Source organism: Schistocerca gregaria, chromosome 2 (genome assembly GCF_023897955.1).
Source record: "Schistocerca gregaria isolate iqSchGreg1 chromosome 2, iqSchGreg1.2, whole genome shotgun sequence".
In the NCBI taxonomy this organism is placed as follows: Eukaryota; Metazoa; Arthropoda; class Insecta; order Orthoptera; family Acrididae; genus Schistocerca; species Schistocerca gregaria.
The window spans coordinates 23,136,678-23,150,052 of NC_064921.1; the positions used below are offsets into that span (position 1 = coordinate 23,136,678).

At 45.0% G+C, this 13,375-nt stretch overlaps 1 long non-coding RNA gene across 1 annotated transcript; it reads left to right on the plus strand.

The window, feature by feature from the left end:
* Window positions 1–717: 717 nt before the first annotated feature.
* On the plus strand, window positions 718–12,981 carry LOC126336152 (uncharacterized). The gene is made up of 3 exons (XR_007564903.1): window positions 718–884; window positions 9,408–9,578; window positions 12,355–12,981. It is a non-coding gene; the product is annotated as an uncharacterized LOC126336152 (long non-coding RNA).
* Window positions 12,982–13,375: the final 394 nt, after the last annotated feature.

A 13,375-nucleotide genomic window follows, 5' to 3' on the forward strand; every position in this document is an offset into this window, starting at 1 on the left:
CGCAACATAGACACACTCACGCAACAGAACTATCAAATATTTGCTCTGGTTCTGCTACTCGCTACGAGACTACGTAACTAAACTTATTGTTGCGCTGCTTGAATGAACAATGCGTTGACATACTCTACCTCTGTTACGTCTTGTAGCAATAGTGTTGCTAACAATGATTTTCAGATTTCGTTAACTTTGCAGGACGCTTTCGTGAAGAAAATGCAGTGACATACTTTTCTGTCGGTGAAATTCGCCAGAATAAAAAATGTCAGAAATTCGGTCAGGTACGCCCACCAATCAAAATTATGTGAATAAATAAAAATCGTAGTTCGTTTCAGTGCTAGCTATTCCCACAACCTTAGATTTCTGCGATTTCATCTTTGCTTTAGCCTTACATTACGGTGATCATGGAGTGTTAGGGTTCTTTTATCCCTCTAGGTAGATCTTGGCCCTTATGACTTCGTGGAGGAGTCAATGTGGCCCGCAGACTAAAACGTTTGGAGACCCCTGGCCTAGTGGAAATTAACGCCGCGTCCTGTGTGTGTGTGTGTGTGCGCAGTCGGCAGCAGCACGGCCAGCAGCGCGCGGCTGGCCAGCGACGCCGGACAGGTGCGCCGCGGCGGCCGCTCCGCGCTGCTACTGTGCTGCCGCCCTGCGGGGGGCGGCGGCGGGGCCGGCCACAGCCCGTACCGCTGCCCCCAGACGTCGCCCGCCGCCGTCTCCGCCTCCGGCCGCAGCCCGCCGACCCCAGCGGCCTCCACCGCCACCGCAGCCGCCGCCGCCTCCGCCATCTTCGCCCGCGGCAGCGTGACGCTGGGCGCCGCGGCGGCCGCTGCGGGCGTCGCCGCCGTCTGCCCGCTCTCACCGCCACAGAGGGCGAGAGCCGCCACACAGTGAGTCCCTCTGTACACCCACCCGTCCCTGTCTCTTTGTGGGAGCGCCGCCGTGGAAATATGACAGGTGTCGTCCTGAAACTCTGGCCATTTCACCGAAGTTCGTTCACATACTCAAACTAGTGCACACACACACACACACACACACACACACACACACACACACACACACATACACAAACTTTCACAAAATTCAGAACAGGAACTGCAGGCTGAAACACACTACTGGCCATTAAAATTGCTACACCAAGAAGAAATGCAGATGATAAACTGGTATTCATTCGACAAATATATTATAGTAGAAGTGACATGTGATTAGATTTTCACGCAATTTGGGTTCATAAATCCTGAGAAATCAGTACCCAGAACAACCACCTCTGGCCGTAATAACGGCCTTGATACGCCAGAGCATTCAGTCAGACAGAGCTAGGATGGCGTGTACAGGTACAACTGCCTATGCAGATTCAACACGATACCACAGTTCATCAAGAGTAGTGACTGGCGTATTGTGAGAAGCCAGTTGCTCGGCCCCCATTGACAAGACGTTTTCAATTGGTGAGAGATTTGGAGAATGTGCTCGCCAGTGCAGCAGTCGAATATTTTCTGTTTCCTGAAAGGCGCGTACAGGACCTGCAGCATGCGGTCGTGCATTATCCTGCTGAATGTAGGGTTTCGCAGGTATGAAGCGTAGAGCCACGGGTCGTAAAACATTTGAAGTATAACGTCCACTGTTCAAAGTGCCGTCAATGCGAACAAGAGGTGACCGAGACGTGTAACCAATGGCACCCCATACCGTCACGCCGGGTGATACGCCAGTATGGCGATGACGAATACACGCTTCCAATGTGTGTTCACCGCCAAGTGCCATATAAGCCATTTCTTTCGTAGATGAGTTACATTCCCTCAAGACTCTTCTTTAAACCTCTGTCTGGCTTCTCATTTTCCTACTGTAATATCTGCATATGATATGGTAATATGGCGCGATAAAGAGGCAGATGTACAGTTACAACTTGATGCGTGGAAGGAAATAATGAAAAGGTACGGATTAAAAATGAAAAAAGATAAGAGTGAACTAATAGTATTTGGAAAAGACGAAGGGATCAACGGGAATATTACTTTGAATAGATAACCCTTCAAATTGGTAGATAGTTTCACTTATTTATGGAGTGAAATATCTACTGATGAAAGAATAACCGACGACATTAATAGGGGGTTACAGAAGGGATGCAATTTCTGCCAAACAATAAAACACCTGATTTGGAATAAGGAAGTTTCAGAAAAAGCAAAACTCCTTATGTATAAGAGTTATTACTTCCTGTTGTCACCTATGAAGGAGAAACATGAACAATGGCAGGAAGGGAATGGAGGAGACTCGAGCAGGGTAAATGAAATTTCTCAAAGCAATTAAGGGGAAATCAAGAAAGGACAGAGTAATGAATGCAAATATTAGAAAGGACCTTAAACTAGAATGTATGAGAAGATAAATTTCAAATAACAAGAGATTAAGAAGTTACGGGCATGTTAACAGGATGCATGGGCAGGGACTTCCCACAATTGTGGAAGAACTGAAGATGGATGGAAAAAGAGCTAGAGGGCGCCCAAGAACACGATGGGAAGCAGAGGTGTGACCTGGCAACAAGTCGAGGAAGAAAAGTGATGGGAGGACGGAAGCAAATAGAAAGGACTCGTCAGTATCCAGACCCGGCAGTAGCTGGAGCGGCCTCCGAATACAACCACTTAAGGTCGCGATGGATAGTTACTTTAGGATATTTTGCAGTAGACACTGTTTCGTGCAGTTTCTGATGAATAGCGTAGTTGTTCATTAGTGGATTTCTTTTTCCGTGTACGTGCAATGTGTTACACTTACTTACGATGAGGGCCAATTATCGGAGCCTGCACCTTTCATCAATCCGTTGTGTTTCGCTCTGCGAATCGATAATGGTTCTGGCGTTGTTACTTTGTTATAGACAACTGCATTATCTACAAACTGTCTCAAAGAGCATCTGATGATTTCTGCTATATCTTTTATGTACTTTGTAAACATTATCAGTCTTATCACACGTTTTTGAGGTACCCCGGAAATTACCTTTACGTGTGTTGATTTTCTTCCGACATCGGGGAAGAACAGTTTGGATTCCGTAGAAATATTGGAACACGTGAGGCAGTACTGACCTTACGACTTATCTTAGAAGAAAGATTAAGGAGAGGCAAACCTACGTTTCTAGCATTTGTAGACTTAGAGAAGGCTATTAAAAATTTTAACTGGAATACTCCCTTCCAAATTCTAAAGGTGGCAGGGGTAAAATACAGGGAGCGAAAGGCTATTTACAATTTGTACAGAAACCAGATGGCAGTTATAAGAGTCGAGGGGCATGAAAGGGAAGCAGTGGTTGGGAAGGGTGTGAGACAGGGTTGTAGCCTCTCCAGGTTGTATCTGTAGATTGAGCAAGCAGTAAAGGAAACAAAAGAAAAATTCGGAGTAGGTATTAAAATCCATGGAGAAGAAATATGAACTTTGAGGTTCGCCGATGACATTGTAATTCTGTCAGAGGCAGCAAAGGGCTTCGAAGAGCAGTTGAATGGAATGGACAGTGCTTGAAAGGAGGATATAAGATGAACAGCAACAGAAGCAAAACGAGGATAATGGAATGTAGTCGAATTAAATCGGGTGATGCTGAGGGCATTAGATTAGGAAAAGAGACACTTAAAGTAGCGCTTTGCTACACTCCTGGAAATTTAAATAAAAACACCGTGAATTCATTGTCCCAGGAAGGGGAAACTTTATTGACACATTCCTGGGGTCAGATACATCACATGATCACACTGACAGAACTACAGGCACATAGACACAGGCAACAGAGCATTCCCAATGTTGGCACTAGTACAGTGTATATCCACCTTTCGCAGCAATGCAGGATGCAGGTGCACGTGCCCGTCGACCTGGGACCGGACCGCAGCGACGCACGGATGCACACAAGACCGTAGGATCCTACGCAGTGCCGTAGGGGACCGCACCGCCACTTACCAGCAAATTAGGGACATTGTTGCTCCTAGGGTATCGGCGAGGACCATTCGCAACCGTCTCCGTGAAGCTGGGCTACGGTCCCGCACACCGTTAGGCCGTCTTCCGCTCACGCCCCAACATCGTGCAGCCCGCCTCCAGTGGTGTCGCGACAGGCGTGAATGGAGGGAAGAATGGAGACATGTCGTCTTCAGCGATGAGAGTCGCTTCTGCCTTGGTGTCAATGATGGTCGTATGCGTGTTTGGCGCCGTGCAGGTGAGCGCCACAATCAGGACTGCATAATACCGAGGCACACAGGGCCAACACCCGGCATCATGGTGTGGGGAGCGATCTCCTACACTGGCCGTACACCTCTGGTGATCGTCGAGGGGACACTGAATAGTGCACGGTACATCCAAACCGTCATCGAACCCGTCGTTCTACCATTCCTAGACCGGCAAGGGAACTTGCTGTTCCAACAGGACAATGCACGTCCACATGTATCCCGTGCCACCCAACGTGCTCTAGAAGGTGTAAGTCAACTACCCTGACCAGCAAGATCTCCGGATCTGTCCCCCATTGAGCATGTTTGGGACTGGATGAAGCGTCGTCTCACGCGGTCCGCACGTCCAGCACGAACGCTGGTCCAACTGAGGGGCCAGGTGGAAATGGCACGGCAAGCCGTTCCACAGGACTACATCCAGCATCTCTACGATCGTCTCCATGGGAGAATAGCAGCCTGCATTGCTGCGAAAGGTGGATATACACTGTAGTAGTGAAGACATTGTGCATGCTCTGTTGCCTGTGTCTATGTGCCTGTGGTTCTGTCAGTGTGATCATGTGATGTATCTGACCCCAGGAATGTGTCAATAAAGTTTCCCCTTCCTGGGACAATGAATTAACTGCGTTCTCATTTCAATTTTCAGGAGTGTAACTGATGATTGTCGAAGTAGAGAGGATATAAAATGTGGACTGGCAATGGGAAGGAAAGCGTTTCTGAATAAGAGAAGTTTGTTAACATCGAGTATAGATTTAAGTGTCCGGAAATCGTTTCTGAAAGTAGCTGTATGGAGTGTAGCAAAGTATGAAAGTGAAACATGGACAATAAATAGTTTGGACAGGAAGAGAATAGAGGCTTTCGAAATGTGGTGCTACAGAAGAATGCTAAAGATTAGATAGGTAGATCACATACCTAATGAGGAGGTATTGAAGAGACTTGGGCAGAAGAGGAGTTTGTTGCACAACTTGACGAGAAGAAGGGACCGGTTGGTAGGGCATATTCTGAGGCATCAAGGGATCGCCAATTTAGTATTGGAAGGCAGCGTGGAGAGTAAAAATCGTAGAGGGAAACCAAGAGATGAAAACATTAAACAGATTCAGAATGATGTAGGTTGCAGTAGGTACTGAGAGATGAAGAACCTTGTACAAGGTAGAGTAGTATGGACAGCTGCATCAAACCAGTCTCTGGACTGAAGACCACAACAACAACAACAACTCAAAAAAGTAAGTCACACACTATTGTGACAAGGCAAGTAACTTTTATTGATCGCCGCACCACATTTCAAAGACACACAGGTACAAAACACTATCCTTAGGCATAGTCTCCAACTTTTTGTAAACACTGGTAAGGATGTTCCACCAGTAGTTGAATTCCCCCACGATATGAACCAGCTTCTTGGCTACGGAATCATTTAAGGACCGCTGTGTGAGTGTCCTCATCGTTGAAAAGTCACTATCCCTTCTGATGTCCTTCTTCGACAGCATGTTCTCATCCTCTGTCGTGGATGTCGGTGGCCTGCCGTCGGCATCGCTATCACTGAGCTCTGTGCGATGTTGTTTAAATTGTTGTGACCATTTCGCTATGTGTGGACTCAACATTGCATGTGTTCCATATGTTGCCACAATTTCATGGTGACTCTGTATGCTGTTTAGATGTTTTGCACACACGAATAGCTCTGTCTCCATAATTTCTACTTCAGAGTAAGTTTCCAGTTTCTGTTCTATTTTACTATTTCAGTCCCACACTGTTATCAGTACTGAACAGGACATGTTCTGAGGCATCAAGGGATCACAAATTTAGCATTGGAGGGCAGCGTGGAGGGTAAAAATCGTAGAGGGAGGCCAAGAGATGAATACACTAAGCAGATTCAGAAGAATGTAGGTTGCATTAGGTACTGGGAGATGAAGAAACTTGCACAGGATAGGGTAGCATGGAGAGCTGCATCAAACCAGTCTCAAGACTGAAGACCACAACAACAACAACAACAACAACAACGGTGACGTGTAGAGTTTGAGTGATATTATCGATACTGCACACGCTCTTTTTAATTTGAATTTCCTTCCCGTCTTATTTATATGTTTAATTTGTATAAACAGCTACAAGTCACGTCACCGCATGTTTTGGAGAGTGCATCAGCAACCACCACAATTTTCTGTTTCCTATTTCACTTGAAAACGGTACTTGGGAAGGATGAATTTTGGCAAGTTTCCATCATTTTTGTCAGCGCTTGCTGGCGATATATTTGTGTGACACAGATCGCTTCAATTAACCATCTGCCACCGAAGATGCGAAAGCATCTCCTTGACACTCTAGCCGGAACCCACTGAACCTGCAGTGAAATGAGTTGCCCTTCTTCGATCCTTTCTAACTCGTTTACTAGTAACCAACATCCGGGCAAAGTCTGTATGCTTTATTTGCTACTTTAAGATGGAAGACTTATCCGATGATGATCACATACACTTTTTGATCAATAGTTTCCGGACACTTATTATTCGACATCAGTATAAGGTGTGTTCCCCCTTCGCCATAACAACGGCATGAACAGTCGTGAGGACACTAACAAGGAGGTGTCTGAAAGTCCGTGGAGGACAGGCCATTCTCGCTGAAAAACCGAAACCATGGTGGTCTGGAGTGAAATCGGCTTACTTGCTCATCCCAAACGTATTTCATTGAGTTTGGGTCGGGCCTCTTGGCAGGCGTGTCCATTGCCGGAATGCTATCATCTGCAGACCACATCCTCAAAGATAGTGATTTATGACTAGCTGATGCAGATAATTGTAGCCTCCAAAATGATCTTCGAATTTAAAGATTATACAGTATTGTGAACTGTATTTATATCCTTCGACATTTATATCCTTCGTAAGCGCAATAACGGGACGATATCTTAACCGTGAAAAGAAGAAACGATACTTCACTGTTGGCACTACACAAGACGGCAGGTACCGTTAAAGTTCTCCAGGCAGTCGCCTAACCGAAATGCTTCCATCATATTGACAGAATATAGTGTGATTTATCACTTCAAATGACTAGTGTACAGTGATCCAATGTGCAGGGGCATAGCTGTGCTAAGCAACGCTCAGCATTGACTGCAGAAATAACGAGTGGTTTATGAGGAGCTGCTCGACCAGTGCAGCCCATTCTTCTTAACTGAATACACACAGTCAATATGCTCACAGGACTGCTCGTAGAACTTTGGAAGTCACCACTGATTACTTCCGCTTATTTCGTGCGACTTTTTACAATACCCTCTGCAATTCTCGACGGTCCTTGTTCGCCAGTGTATGTGGTCTGTCTGCTCTTGGTTTACAAGCGGCTGATCCTTCGCGTTTCCACTTCACAATCACAACAGTCGAGCTGGGCAGGATTGAAATGTCCCCATTGGATTTTTTATTCACATGACAAGAAATGACTTGTTCACGTTCGATGTCACAAAACTTTCTTGACCGTCACTGCTTCTCTACTGACAACAAACAATCACCCCTCCTCTCACTTTATGCTGATGGACTCCCCTCTCATGACACATAGTGGGGAATTCCGCAATACATAGGTATTTCCGGAACTTTTGATGAGGTAAATTACTTCGTCTTAAACAGAAGGAAGAATTTCTTCCTTGGTCACCATCGCTTGATATGCGCCTTGCTGCCGCAAGTACAAACTTTGGGCTACTTGACAACTAACTAATCCTTCTTCCTTAATAGCTACTATCATGAAAAGGTAAATATAGTGACAGAAATTCATAAACAGACTGGATATCCTTTTGTTGCGTGAAATGATTTATAGTTTTTATGTCAAGCTGAATAACATACGAGGTTATTGCTAAATATCTTTGGTGTTTCAGAAGACAACAGTGCTAAAATACAAGACGTACAGAAGAATGTCACACATCAGTGGGTAGAGGAACTCCTCCAGTTTTCATCTCGCATCACAGGTGACGAATATGCGATGATTCACTTGTGACGCGGAATGCGTCAATATGGTAGTCATACTCATTCCACACACACGCCAACACGTCCGGGCTGATATCAGCGACCGCATTAATTATCCTCTCTTGTAACTGTTCCAAATTAAGTGAAAGTGAATGATGGCACACTTTATTTGAAGTCGGTGACCACGTTTGGCACTAAGGTAATCACGAATTCATAAAACAAACAGTCGTGGAGCACCATCTTGTTGCAAAATGAAGTCTCCACTGTCTTGCTATAATTGTGACGTAAGCCATTGTTGTAGCATGTCCAGGTTTACGAAAACAGTAACAGTTTTCTCCGGTAAGAAATGCAGTTCATAAACGTTTGAAAAGAACAGGGGTCAAATTACATTAACTCTAGGTATGTTATGAATGTGATCCAAAATTTTCTCTGGGTGTTGTGTGCCTCAAACATGCACGTTAGCTTGACTGGCCTATCCAGACACATGAAGAGTCAATACGTCACCGAGAACTAACGTCTGTGGAAAACCTCCTTCCTCCAGGAGCATCTGCAAGTCATTGAAAACGTCAAAACAAAACTCGTTGTCGCAAGTAGCCGGAGCATGTAGCACCTGGTATGACTGCGCAGAGAATGCACCGGACGGTTGACTGCTGTACAACAGTTCCCAGCTGACACGTGTATTCCCTATCTTCGGGCTCCTGGCAAATGATTCCCACACACGCTCCAACATCTCTGCTGACCGTCCCTACTGAACTGTTTTCTTCGCACCAAATAAGCTGCCAGTCTAACGGATTGTATTGTACCACCCTTGGACTGCTACCTATTGTGTTGGAGCTTATAAATGTTACTTGGTACTAAATCATAGCTGGACCGTGGAGACTGACTACCATTTAGCGAACTGAAGAGCTCAAAACAGACGCATCGGTCCACTGCACGCCACATTGTGACACGCCTTAGTAGCGGCCTCTGCATCTACTCTCGAGCTGACGTTCACCGCATCATAAACTGTGCCCTACCAGGAACGCGAGCTGAAAACTTGGAAACGTACTCTAGACACTAGATTGTGTCATTTTTATGGGTCTCGTAATTATCGCGCAGTTGCCCAGTGAAACCCCTGAGGTACTTGTGAATAACGCTGCAGTACACAGCAGCCATTTGCTGTTGATGGGGTGACAAAATCTTTCACTTGAGGCAGTAATGGTCATGAAACTCATGATTTGAGTTCCTCCCCTTAACGCTTCCAGAGGTTGCAGTTTGTGTGTGGGCAGGGTACGTGTTCCGCTTTGCATCACAGTGTGACCTGCCATGTTGACAGGGGACCCGACGCAGTGTAGGTGAAGCCGCCAGCCAGCCAGCTGCTGCTGTTGCTGCTGCCGCCCGTGGCTGCCACACCGCTCGCTGCCCACAGATCACACCAGATCACGCAGGGGGCCGGCTGGTGTCAGCGGTGTGTCACCAGCGGGATGCATCCTTCGGGCTCTAACTGGTAAGTATGCAGCCAGTCTCAGAAGCTGGAGCACAGCTGAAGAGTCTGGTGTATTTAAACGTATGATTCTGTTGCTGTCAACACACGACAGCGGCATGAACTCTTTTTGTACGTAGTTAGCATAGTACCCAGAATTGCCCATGTATTTATTTATATCAGTCTTCCATAAATCCGTCTCCTCCTTCCCACACTCTAGCTGCCATCTGTTACTCACTCTCCGTCCATCTCCTCTCCCTTTTCTGTATCTATCTCTCGTGCCATTCCCTCTGTCCATCTCATCCATACCCACCCGTATCCTCACCGCTCTCTACCCACTCCTCCTGCCCCTCTCTGACCATTAACTCCACCCCTCTCCCTGTCCATCAGCTCCTTTCATTTCTCTTCTCTTTCTCTGTCCATCTACTTATCACCCCTCTTTCTCTGTACATCTCCTCCTCTTTTCTTTCTCTGTCCGCCACCATCTCTTCCTCTTCCTACATTTCATCCTCCTCTCTGTCCACTTCTTTTTCCTTCTCCTCTCTATACATATCCTTTCTTTCTCTGTCCATATCCTCCTCTTTCCTTCCTCTGTTCGTTCCTACACTGCTCTCTCCCTGTCTGTCTGCTGCTCTTACATTTCTGTCCATTTCTCTCTCCTCTTCTTTCTGTTCATCTTCTCCTCAACCCTATCTGTCTCCGTGTCCTCCTTTTCATTAGCTGTCTATCAATCTTCGCTCCTCGCTTCTCTGCCCGCATCTCATGGTCGTGCGGTAGCGTTCTCGCTTCCAACGCCCGGGTTCCCGGATTCGATTCCCGGCGGGGTCAGGGATTTTCTCTGCCTCGTGATGGCTGGGTGTTGTGTGGTGTCCTTAGGTTACGTAGGTTTAAGTAGTTCTAAGTTCTAGGGGACTGATGACCATAGATGTTAAGTCCCATAGTGTTCAAAGCAATTTTTTTCCTCGCTTCTCTCTACAGTTTATCGTCACCATCCCTACAGCAGCTTGCTCATTCTTACCACACAGTACTCGTTTCTAGATGGAAACTAATACGTGTACCAAGTTTGATTGAAATTGATCTAGGGGTTAAGAGCTTTTTACCCATTCCTTTACCCATGAGTGCACATACACTCTATGAAAAACCACGCACCAGCAAGAAATCATCCAAATGGTACGGGAATTAGTAGATGCGACGTACATGTGCAGACCACAAATGATTACATTTCCAGAAAAATATATGATTCGTTTAAGAGAAAGAGCTCGACAAATTCATCTCCTTAGTAATGCAATGATCCACCTACGGCCATTGTGCAAGCTGTTATTCGGCTGGCCATTGACTGATAGAGTTGTTCGGCAATTGACTGGTAGACTTCAGCGATGCATTTCTGAGGCATAGCGTGCAAAATTGTGTCGTTCATGAGGATTTTCAGATCCATCCAATCTCACATTGTAGCGGTGAACGTTTCCAGATAAATGGAAGGCTCCTTCGTCCCTAAATGTCAGCTTAGAGGTGAAATGAATATCCCCAAGCGCTTTCTGAATTGTGAAGCGAAGCTTAACATTCCGGTTTTGTTTGTTGCACGAGACGCATTTAGTACGGTTTGATACGTAACCAACTTCCGCAAGATTTTCTACATTGTTTTCTGCGCTGTTCCAAGTCCGTGGCTTGCTCTGACCATTGATTTCGTGGCCTGTGTGCGAAGCTTTCTCCTGTCCTCTCCACAGCTGCATTTGGCACACTTGGTCTACCAGCACTACTCTGTTTACAGAGACAAGCAGGGTCCCTAAACTGTCCACACCAACACACAACGCACTGTCCACGTGCCGATTTTTTTCCATAATTACTTGTGAAGGCACGCTACATTTTTGTCATGGATAAACATCTTACATATTCGTATACAGAAACTCTCTTCTTGCTTGTCGCCGTTTTGTCACGCCAGCTGGTGGGTGCAATGCGAGCTTGACGAGTTTACGGCGCTGTTCATGCACCAGTGCTAAATGTACATATATTAATTTGAAAAATATAGAAATTTAAAAATGAATGAATCATTTATAGTTGCCGTGTATAATGATCTTGAAAGTTGGGGATCTGCACGTCGTATCGTTTCCGAAGTTATCTCCGAGGGCGGCACTGCTGGGATCCCAAAGAAACACTTTACTGGAACAAGCCGACTTCCAAAGTAAAAAGGAGAAAACAGCAGTATCTGCTATAAGGCTACATCCAACACTGTTGCATTTTGGATGTGACACGGAAACAAGTGATTAATTAACGACGATGCATCGATGCCTGGTTCTCACGGAAGGAATATCCCACACCTAATACACGCATGAAAAGGGGGCGGTCTCGAGACTTAATATTATTCGAATGTCATTCACCTGACATCCACCTCAAGGTCTGCCAACATCCGAGTCACTTGAAACCTAACATACAAATGTGGCATGGATCATCGTCACTCCACTGTGGTATCACTCCTACCCAATGTTTTGACAACCACGTTACACACTGTCGTGATACACCGTACAATTTGGGAGCCCTGTAGGGGCTAAAGGCTACTAATATGTATACAAAAAGAATAAAGACGTGTTATGTAAATTACGATGGTTTTATTTAAAAAGGTTTTTAGAATTTTCACGTAAAATGTTCGGAATCATTACTTTCCAACATGCATTCATAGACCGTGCTCAGTAAACTACCAGAATTTGGATATCGTAGCTCTGTTACAGTTACTGTATATTTTCTCTTTTTATACTGCCTTACAATCGTCTTTTGATTGTTGATTAATATTTTCTTTTTCTTTCAGAAATGAAGACTCCAGAGTTCTTCCGTGACGTGTACGACATTTCAAGTGCAGTTACAAAAAATTACATTATCAAGACAAAATCCTTCAACACTGAGGATGGACCCAAGGAAATACAAGAACTATTTTCTACCTACGCAGATTAGCTGTGCCTATCGTAGCGGAGTATATTCTACATATCTGGCTTAGGATGTACTAATCTCGTAAGTCAGAGGCATTACATTCGGAACCTGCAGAAGATCAATATATTGTTGAATTTTTCTCCGTCGACAGTGGACATTTGTTGATGGTTGCATCATTAGGGAATGCTTATTTTTATGCAGTTTGGTAATCCACAGAGACATCAAGATACACAATCGTTGTTGAATCCATTGGCCTACAAATGTGCTGATGAAAATGAGAAGTGTGAAAGAAACGAAGCATTCCGTAAAAGTTCAAACACTGGAACCTTAACAAGCAGGGACACTTAAATTTTCCAAACTTGCTACAAGAGACGCTGTTTCTACTTTTCAGCTCTTTTACTTTGTATCTGACATAAAAACGCTGATTTTAGAGTATCTGATGCTAGTGAAAAGCACTGGTCTGTTGTTTGTAAGATATCAGTGTATTTTCAATAAAATACAGTTTTTAGCGACGTTACAAAAGATTTTAGTCACACTGGTGTTTCAAAACATATATTTCAGCATTTTGTTTGACAACAAGCTCCTTTCTCTGTCTGTGTTTCAAAGTTATTCATCACGTCGTAGTATGAGTACTGTCAGTATCATCAGCGTTTGTTGTCTCTGACAAGTCTGCAAATCTAGATCTAGACAAAGAGCCGTAGACAACTGTTTTAAGATCTAAACTAGCGGAAAGGGTAAGTTAAAATTTACCTTTAGAAGACATGTAGCAATTCGATGAAGCTAGATACATTGGGCAAAAGTAGAACTCCCCCCTCCTCACAATCTCGGAACCCTTGCCACTTGCTACTTCAACATCATCATTTCCTATCCCTGAATTTTAATTTATTTCTAAAGGAAACTTG